Source organism: Neoarius graeffei, chromosome 25 (assembly GCF_027579695.1).
Source record: "Neoarius graeffei isolate fNeoGra1 chromosome 25, fNeoGra1.pri, whole genome shotgun sequence".
In the NCBI taxonomy this organism is placed as follows: domain Eukaryota; kingdom Metazoa; phylum Chordata; class Actinopteri; order Siluriformes; family Ariidae; genus Neoarius; species Neoarius graeffei.
Genome location: NC_083593.1, coordinates 57,066,319 through 57,076,863, shown reverse-complemented (window position 1 = coordinate 57,076,863; position 10,545 = coordinate 57,066,319). Strand labels below are relative to the sequence as shown.

The 10,545-nt window shown below is 40.4% G+C and overlaps 1 protein-coding gene across 9 annotated transcripts in view; it reads left to right on the top strand.

Moving 5' to 3' along the window:
• The window catches only part of strbp (spermatid perinuclear RNA binding protein), a 157,861-nt gene that overhangs the window by 61,980 nt on the left and 85,336 nt on the right, over positions 1-10,545 (top strand). For 6 of the 9 annotated variants that reach the window (XM_060908931.1, XM_060908924.1, XM_060908926.1 and 3 more), the window contains exon 2: positions 5-163. The exons of 2 other annotated variants lie outside the window; for them this stretch is intronic. The gene's annotated coding sequence lies outside the window, so the exon portion shown is untranslated. The remainder of the gene's footprint in view (positions 1-4; positions 164-10,545) is intronic. One more of the 9 variants, XM_060908925.1, reaches the window with a different exon arrangement.

The following is a 10,545-nucleotide window of genomic DNA, read 5'->3' as shown; positions in this document are numbered from 1 at the left end:
ACAGATATTCCTTAATATTGGCATAAAGAAGGCACCGCAACCAGAGGTGTGACTTTTCTAAAAAGACTGATACCCTGAGCGTACCTGTGCTGCTTTCAGAACAACGGCAGGTGAACTGAGTGAGGTGTGTAGTTAGTGCTCACCTTTAGATCACTCTTCAAAGGTACTAAACATCATATGAACATATGATCGCTTCTGTTAAATAATTCATGTTTAAGGGAAATAACAGCCCCTATATATACATCACGTGTGCGTTCTCTCTCTCTCTCTCTCTCTCTCTCTCTCACAACCATTTCTCAGTCACGATCATGCTTGCATTCTTATCTTCCTTTCATGAGCTACTTGTATGTATGACATCCTGCTGTGTGTGTGTGTGTCCGTCCTTGCCTCAGATGCCACTGCTCAAACACAAAAATGACTTTTGGAGATTAATGAAAGCTTTTGGTTTGCCCTTCCTGGATTAAAGGTGTGTGTGTGTGTGTGTAAAAGAGACAGCAAGCTAGACACTGGACAAACTAAAAGGGACAGTACTTGTTTTTCAGCTTTGTGTTTTTGTGGGGCTCTTGAACATGCACTGTGCATTTTCTGGTGCGGTATAGGAACAATAAAGGCCAGTGTACATTAGCTGCCGTGTGGGTGGTGACGGTTGTGTGTTTATTGGACCAAAACCTCAGATGCACACAGATCTCTGTTCAGCTGCTTGCATCATTTGATGCATTGCATCTTCAAGATATTTTCCTGCCACACCACTGTCTCATCTCATTATCTGTAGCCGCTTTATCCTGTTCTACAGGGTTGCAGGCGAGCTGGATCCTATCCCAGCTGACTACGGGCGAAAGGCAGGGTACACCCTGGACAAGTCGCCAGGTCATCACAGGGCTGACACATAGACACAGACAACCATCCACACTCACATTCACACCTACGCTCAATTTAGAGTCACCAGTTAACCTAACCTGCATGTCTTTGGACTGTGGGGGAAACCGGAACACCCGGAGGAAACCCACGCGGGCACGGGGAGAACATGCAAACTCTGCACAGAAAGGCCCTTGTTGGCCACGGGGCTCGAACCCAGACCTTCTTGCTGAGAGGCGACAGCGCTAACCACTACACCACCGTGCCGCCCCGCGTTTGTTTATTTATTTTTATGGTTTTGCAACAAGGACACACTGTTTTCAAGAGAGGAAAAAGAGGCTGGTGAGGGAACAACCGTTTATTGTTGCTCGAGTGTAAGCGAGAGCTTGTTTTAGAAACCATTAAATGTAACTATAAATGGATAAAAAGTACCATATATCGTTCTTTTAAAAATGGAGTTGTTGGTAAATTGCTGTGGTGTAAAAGGAATAAAACACGGATGTGCTGTTATGGGAAAATGGTAACTCTGCTTCATCACACTGTCCCATCATCGATTGTTTTGTTTTCTCGTAACAGCATGATGCAGTGTTTATTTCTTCGAAATTGCCTTGTACTTAAGCGCGTGTTCAGGTTTTATGTAAAAAAAAAAAAACCTTTATGAAATCAACAATGCGCTGGATAATTTGCATATGTGGGCAGTTGGAGTGGAAGATTTAAAAACAGGAACCAAAAGGCAAAGGTAATTTTTTGCACACTTGAATGCATGCGTGCACGCACGCACCATTGCACTACATCCACCACTCCTTCTTGCATCCATTTATCACTTCTTATCTGTTCTCTCTCTTGTCTCGTCTCTCCATCCTCATTATTGAGAACACCACCTTTTAATTCGCTCATGGATGGTGGCTGTTCCACACTTCTCCTGTGTCCCACCAGGTCATCGGGATGCTCCTCATGCCCAACCTTTTTGTGGCTAGCTGTAGTTCAGTAGATCAGCACTAATGAATTTTGAACAACTAGCCATCAAGTAGTGTTATGCAAATCAAAACACACCGTGTGACTGTTAATAACCTTCCCTTAATCCTTTAATGAGAATTTTATGTTTCCATTTCAGCAGTATTTTCTTTAAATTATCCAGTGAGTGACCAGCGTTGAGTATTTTAATTATAAATAATTCATGACAAAGCTTTATATACTGCTCCAGTGTGGATTATTATTTAAAAAAAACCCACCCCCCAAAGCTTGTTTCTATTAGCTGATTTAGGATGGTGGGAATTTCGTAAACCTTTTCTATGGGTTTGTGGCTCTACTCTAAGCATGGCTCATAGCTCACCGGGAAGAATGTTTTTTTTTTTTTTTTTTTTTTAAGTACTTTTTTAAATGGGGTGTGTGTGTGTGTGTGAGAGAGAGATTTATTTTCAGAACAAGTATTTTGAGCTCACACGAGCCCATTCGTTTACATGTTGAGACATGATGCACGACTCTGCAGCTTTTTTTTTCTCCCTCTCGTTTTTAAATTGGTCACTTTCCCTCTCACACAAGTGTCTCACACATTTATCTGCCCAACTCTTATTTTTAATCTTGCATAAACAGTGTTGAATTGCTGTGCATGGACACGATGTGTGACAGGTACTCAGTGATGGCGTGAAAAGGATAAATATGGGGTTCACATTTCCTCTTCTTAAAAAAATCTTATCAGCTGCTTGTGTCTTTGTACATCTAGTGAAATATATTATACTCGCTGAAAATAAAATTGAAAAAGAACCGAGAACTGGTGTTAATTTAACAGACTAGCAAGCTGATCCTTTTACAGTTCTCTACGTTGTCATTCACAAATGAACAGTAGGCCCAAATTTCTTCATCAGCCATTGTAGCTGACAGTTGCTAGTAGACTTTCCAGGCTCTGATTGCCTTGGCATCCCTCTTATTTATAACTCCGTTTGTAATATTTGGGCTTTCAGTGATTTTCTTTGAACTGTTCTTTTTCTGTGGCAGAATGTACAGCATACATCTTTAATTAAAAAAAAAGCACTAGAATTTGTTGCACAAGTTTTACTTTTCTTTGGGTTTTCTGAAATCAACACAGGGTCAAAATTATACATACAGGGTCAAAAATATACATACAGCACACCTAATATTTAGGTAAAATATCTCTTTGCAAGATTCATCTTGACAAAATAGTTTTGTTTACCATGAGCAAGCTTCTGGCAGAATTCTGGTTGGATATTTCATGACTCTTCATGGTACAATTGATAGTTAAATTATTTTTTTTTTCTTGGCATGGACTCCACTCATAAGCATGGTCCATATATTTTTCAATAGGGTTGAAGTCAAGACTTGTTTTAAGCTTAATGTTCGCCTGCTTTATCCTCCACAGCCAGCTCTGATGGTTGTTTGTAAGTCCCAAGTCATGTTCACGTTTCTGATTGTTTATGCTGAAGAATTCTGAGGTAGTCCTCCTCCTTCATTATTCCATTCACTTTGTGCAATGAACCAGTTCCACTGGCAGCAAAACAGCCCCAGAGCATGATGATCCTACCACCACCAGCTGGTACAGTGTCCCTCTGTACATGGTGGTCATTGTGGCCAAACAACTCAATCTTTGTCTGATCTGACCATACAACTTTCCTCCAGAAGGCTTTTTCTTTGTCTGTGGTCAGCTTCAAACTTTTAGTTAAGCATGAAGGTGTCAGTTTTGGAGCAGGGGGTTATTTCTTGGATATCAGCCTCTTAGTCCATGGTGATCTGAACTGTAGACAGTGATTCATCAGCTTCCAGTTCATGGCAGGGCTGTGCCATGGTGCTTCCCAGGTTGTTCCTGACCATCTGAACCAATTTCCTTTCAGTTGAGGGTGACAGTTTGGGTTTTCTTGAAGCAAAGTGACTACACCTCACAATAACTTGCATACAATTGTTTGAACTGATCTTGGAATTTGCAGTTGTTTAGAAATGGCTCTAAGAGACATTCCTGAGTTGTGTACATCTGTGATCCTCTTTCTCAGATCTGCACTGAGTTCCTTGGACTTTCCCATTGTGTGTGTTGGTCAATCCAATGAGTGCTGTAAGCGAACCCTTTCTATGAAGGCACAGAGAAGCTACCAGCTGTAGTCAATCATGATCAGTAATAAGAAGTTAAGAAACTTTGGCCTTGGCAAAATAAGAGACATTTTGGAAGTTTCAGCACCTCTGAATTAATAATCTAAGTGAGTATACGTAAATTTTTGACCCTGTATGTATAATTTTGACCTTGTGTTGATTTCAGAAAACCCAAGGAAAATTAAATTTTTTTTTAAAAAGATGCTGTACAATCATTCTGCCACAGAAAAAGAACAGTTCAAGGAAATTATTGAAAGCCCAAATATTGCCATGACCTTCATGTCACTGTATGTAAACTTCTGACCATGACTGTATCTAAGCATTGGAATTGATTTGTATTGTGGCAAAGAGGCTGGTGAGGGAAAGCCTGTTTTGCGGATGTTCTACATGATTAAATTGAGCTATAGATACTAGATAGATTTACAAAAATGACGTGTTTGTTCCTTTTAAATTATTATCAGTGGCAAATTGCTGTGGTACAAGAAGAATTGAACACTTAAAGAATTGGGTTTTATAGGAAATTAATCACACTCCACATCACACTCCTTGATTTCCCCCCCCCCAAATAACAGTGCTCATTAGTGTTTTATTTACTTACTTTAACTTTAGAGTGTTTAGCTGATTTAAAGAAGTCCTTTTTAAAAAAACAAAAAACAGACTCCAATAATGAAACCTCCTCATGCTAATACAGATGCACTACCCAGCCACTTTGATTCTCAGATCCCTGTTCTTGGCTGCAGAAGTGGAACCCAATGTGTTCTTCTGCTGTTGCATGGTGAGATGCTTTTCTGCTCACTATGGTTGTCAAGAGTGATTATATGAGTTACTATATCCTTCCTGGCAAAAAAAGCTTGAACCAGTCTGGCCATTTTCCTCTGCCCTGTCTTATCAGCAAGGTGTTTGTTTCCACCCAAGGAACTGTCACTCACTCAAAAAATGTTTTTGGCACAGTTCTGTGTAAACTCTAGAGACTGCTGTGTGTGAAAACCCCAGAAGATCAGCAGTTTCTGAAATACTCAAACCAATCCATCTGGCTCAAACCAACACCCATACCACAGTGAAAGTCACACTTTGAGATCACAATTTTTCCCATTCTGATGTTTTCAACATTGTGAACATTAAGTGACGCTCTTGATTTGGATCTGCATGATTTGATGCGTAGTGTTGCTGTCGAGGGATCGGCTGATTAGAGAACTGCATCAAACAGCTGCAGGTGGATGGGGGTTCCTAATTAAGTGGCCTGTGAGTGTAGACCAGGGTTTAATACTATGTTCAGATAAACCTCAGAACTTATGAGCCAAAGAAAATGCCCCGTCAATGAATGCAGAGGTGAGGAAAGAACATGGTCTCCATGTTGCTGCCCTCCAAAATTTGTGGCATGAATGGAGGTCAAAAACTGGTGTAATTCCTAGTTCCAACTTCCTGATTCTGAATTGAACGCAGTATATGAATACAGTTAAGCTAAAATGCTGTTAGGGACAAGTCAGATAGGAGTGTTTAGTGAAGTTGTTCAGCTTTTCTGGAGTTAGTTTGTTCAACCACTTGGTGTTCCTGCTGTAGGCTTTTAGTGTTTAATTTGATTCAGTTCATTAGGAAACATTCTGGGCTAGTGTAACTTCCTAATTAGGCTTTATTATTAATCCTTTAATTTATCTTGATTTGTTGTACACAAAAACTAGGCTGTAAACCATCCAAGCAGGAACATTTATTAATTGTGTGTTCAGTTTGTTTTTAGAGCAGGATGGAGGTTATTTATTGAACAAGTATGTTAAATTAGCACATGGTAAACATGTGGGTGGATGTTTGAGCATCTTAGAAACATCGACAGCGAAGGAGAAAGCTGTTAAAAATACACCATGAATCAGGCCACTGATCCTAACATGCACTCTCCTCGCTTACAGAAATAGAGTTATTTTCCTGGTCCGGTTCGGTCTGGTTATAGAGCTGCTGCAGGGTCGCCGTGAGCAAGAGTCATTAACAGGAGAGGAGTTAGGACTGATCTGGCAACTTGCAAATGCTTAAAGATTTACAGAACCTTTATTTTTAAATACATTTCTGAGTGGATAGTATCTCCATCCTTGACTCTTGTATACTGCATAAATGGGAATAAAAAAAATGTATATTTGAGTTTTAAAATCAACCGCAAAGTTGTGATTGGAGCTGCCCCGCTGAGCCAGCCAGCCCTGAGCGCATGACGTCACAGCGGGAACCGGTTTTAAGGCTGAGGCCTTTGACAGCTATAGACCAAATTCATATAAATAAAAATTTATGGTGAAAGTAAGAAATAGCATTACCGACTCGCTCAACTAAGACTGATTTGACTTCACTGATTGTGGGTCGACTCTCATTAAAACAGGATGGGTTTTGTAACTTATGCAGCACACATGTACACGCATGCATTTTCACTGATAAAATGTAAAAGGCGCATTAAATAATCAGATGAACTGAGACAATCACATTCTGAAGCAAATTAAATAATCTTGTACCGCTAACTTAAACACACAATACAAGTTACATGTATTAATCTAAATGCAGGTAACAAGTGTTTTGTATCTAAATGAGAGTCGCAGCTTACCCATCTGTGTTCTCACTTCTTGAAGGCCGACCTTGTGGCCGATTGTTTTGAAACAATTTGATTTTCAGTTGTTCATTCAGTTCTCTGTTCGTTCGCTTCTTCCACATAAGGGCGAGATATTGCTGCTGAGGTGAGCACATCCAACAGAGAAATCAGACGGCTGGTCCACTCATTCTCTATTTTCTCCACACTGAGTACTCTGCCATTACTGCTTGGCTCAGGCAATTACTAAAACCCAGGACGAGATGTCACTGGTTTTAGCAACAACCGCGGGGAGGTCACTGCCCGAGAGATGATGTGTCCCGTTCCATCCCGGGTTTTAGCAACAACCCTCGGCTCACATTCCGGGGAGAACTGGTGCAACTGAACTTACTTTCATTTTCTTGTAGTTCTTCAATACAGGCTTATAGCCAACGCTCCAACAGATTAGAGGTCTCGTACAAGTTTTCAGTAAAATGAGCAGAGGAGAGACCACTTCGTAGGCGCCCACTGTGCCCGTAAACAACTCAGAAAACGCATCCAAATCTTTGCAGTTTCAACATTCCTGGGCCATGAATGCAATGTAAATCCACCTTCTCTCATGTTGCTGCACCTGCCAGCAACACATCTACATGGCATAGTGATAAATTAGCTCACAATGGAGGATCGGAGTTGCAGTCAACTGTGTTTTAGTATAGTGGAAATGGCCACTATATAGTGAGACCATTGTTCTGCGTATATGCTTTAATGAGGAGGTGACTCAAACATCAGGCAGCCGCAAAGGCAGACCTGTCAGACTTGTACACGGTTTGTCTAGAAGCTCTGCATTTGAACTGATCACTCCAGAATATGTGAAAAGAGCAGTTTTCAATTTAATAAAAGGAGCAAATGAGATCAACAAAATGATTTGACAGTTATCAGAGCAGGGCAGCACGGTGGTGTAGTGGTTAGCGCTGTCACCTCACAGCAAGAAGGTCCAGGTTCGAGCCCCGTGGCCGCGTGGGTTTCCTCCGGGTGCTCCGGTTTCCCCCACAGTCCAAAGACATGCAGGTTAGGTTAACTGGTGGCTCTAAATTGACCGTAGGTGTGAATGTGAGTGTGAATGGTTGTCTGTGTCTATGTGTCAGCCCTGTGATGACCTGGCGACTTGTCCAGGGTGAACCCCGCCTTTCGCCCGTAGTCAGCTGGGATAGGCTCCAGCTTGCCTGCGACCCTGTAGAACAGGATAAAGCGGCTACAGATAATGAGATGATGAGTTATCAGAGCATTCAAGACAGCGTCATCTTAATGAACATGCCTGGAAGCCCCGCCTTTTTTACCTTGTCTCTCTTAAGATTAGTAGTTTCTCATGTCGCAATTTTTATGTCGTTCTATGTTCTAAGCAGTGTGAAATAAATGTTATATTTTAAAATAGTGACATCACTTTAACTGTGTTCCTTATACAAGGAAGCCACTGAAATGTGTATTTAATTAAAATAATAAAATGATTTTTAAAGTCGCCGTTTGCTCTCGTACATTTAAAGTGTGCTAAAGCCCCTTACAGTAGAATCTGGAGTGTGCGCATACGGTATATACAGGGTTTCATGGTAACCGCAAGGTGCTTTTTTTGGGAGGGGGATTTTTGTAGTGTATTTAGTTAAAGATGCATTAGAAAAGCTTTCCACTTAATTGAATGTAGAATCTACTTCTCGCTGTGGTTGGTGGGTCTGGAGATGCATTTTATTTATGCTATACAAATGAAATGACACATTTATACATAATCACACCCACAATATCTCAGAAAAGTGTTCATGATGTAATTAATCATGATATCAATATTAGATCATGGCATTGCCCAGCCTTACACATGATATAGTGATCAGATTTTAATTCGGCTAACTGAAGACGAGTTTGAGTATATTTATACAGGGGTAGAAAACTTTTTATAAATCCTTTAGATAGTGAATATTTGATTTCCTGGAAACCATGTCGCAACCCCGATTCCAAAAAAGTTGGGACAAAGTACAAATTGTAAAAAAAAAAAAAAACGGAATGCAATGATGTGGAAGTTTCAAAATTCCATATTTTATTCAGAATAGAACATAGATGACATGTCAACTGTTTAAACTGAGAAAATGTATCATTTAAAGAGAAAAATTAAGTGATTTCAAATTTCATGACAACACCACATCTCAAAAAAGTTGGGACAAGGCCATGTTTCCCACTGTGAGACATCCCCTTTTCTCTTTACAACAGTCTGTAAACGTCTGGGGACTGAGGAGACAAGTTGCTCAAGTTTAGGGATAGGAATGTTAACCCATTCTTGTCTAATGTAGGATTCTCGTTGCTCAACTGTCTTGGGTCTTTTTTGTCGTATCTTCCATTTTATGATGCGCCAAATGTTTTCTATGGGTGAAAGATCTGGACTGCAGGCTGGCCAGTTCAGTACCCGGACCCTTCTTCTACGCAGCCATGATGCTGTAATTGATGCAGTATGTGGTTTAGTATTGTCATGTTGGAAAATGCAAGGTCTTCCCTGAAAGAGACGTCATCTGGATGGGAGCATATGTTGCTCTAGAACCTGGATATACCTTTCAGCATTGATGGTGTCTTTCCAGATGTGTAAGCTGCCCATGCCACACGCACTAATGCGACCCCATACCATCAGAGATGCAGGCTTCTGAACTGAGCGCCGATAACAACTTGGGTCGTCCTTCTCCTCTTTAGTCTGAATGACATGGCGTCCCTGATTTCTATAAAGAACTTCAAATTTTGATTCGTCTGACCACAGAACAGTTTTCCACTTTGCCACAGTCCATTTTAAATGAGCCTTGGCCCAGAGAAGACGTCTGCGCTTCTGGATCATGTTTAGATACGGCTTCTTCTTTGAACTATAGAGTTTTAGCTGGCAACGGCGGATGGCACGGTGAATTGTGTTCACAGATAATGTTCTCTGGAAATATTCCTGAGCCCATTTTGTGATTTCCAATACAGAAGCATGCCTGTATGTGATGCAGTGCCGTCTAAGGGCCCAAAGATCACAGGCACCCGGTATGGTTTTCCGGCCTTGACCCTTACGCACAGAGATTCTTCCAGATTCTCTGAATCTTTTGATGATATTATGCACTGTAGATGATGATATGTTCAAACTCTTTGCAATTTTACACAGTCGAACTCCTTTCTGATATTGCTCCACTATTTGTCGGCGCAGAATTAGGGGGATTGGTGATCCTCTTCCCATCTTTACTTCTGAGAGCCGCTGCCACTCCAAGATGCTCTTTTTATACCCAGTCATGTTAATGACCTATTGCCAATTGACCTAATGAGTTGCAATTTGGTCCTCCAGCTGTTCCTTTTTTGTACCTTTAACTTTTCCAGCCTCTTATTGCCCCTGTCCCAACTTTTTTGAGATGTGTTGTCATGAAATTTCAAATGAGTCAATGTTTGGCATGAAATTTCAAAATGCCTCACTTTTGACATTTGATATGTTGTCTATGTTCTATTGTGAATACAATATCAGTTTTTGAGATTTGTAAATTATTGCATTCCGTTTTTATTTACAATTTGTACTTTGTCCCAACTTTTTTGGAATCGGGGTTGTAGGTTAAAAAGTGGTGCTTAATGATTTTGTTGTTATTCTTGGTCTTTTTTTTTTATTTAAAGAATGTACATGATGGCACAGATCATGTTTGTGCTGTTGATAGAGTGAATTTTCTTTTCACAGTGCACAAAGTGGCAACTTGCTTCCTGATATGTGATGAAAACGCCAGTTGCAAGTTTTTGTCTCAATTATGAGTAATACTTGTGCGATGGTAACTCGCAATTGTGTGTGGGGGGAGGGGATCCAGTTACATACAACTAATTCAGAATTACGAGTCAGTTGTATAATTTCAACTAGCAGTTTTGAGAAAAGTTGATGTTGCGTGAAAAATGACACAATTATGAGCTAAAAAGTCACATTGATGAGATAAATCTACCTTTTCTGTTTTTCCGTAGAGATTTTGCATCTGACTATAGCCCTTTATTTTTTTTTTTTCTCTAGGTTTAATCATAGTGAGTGT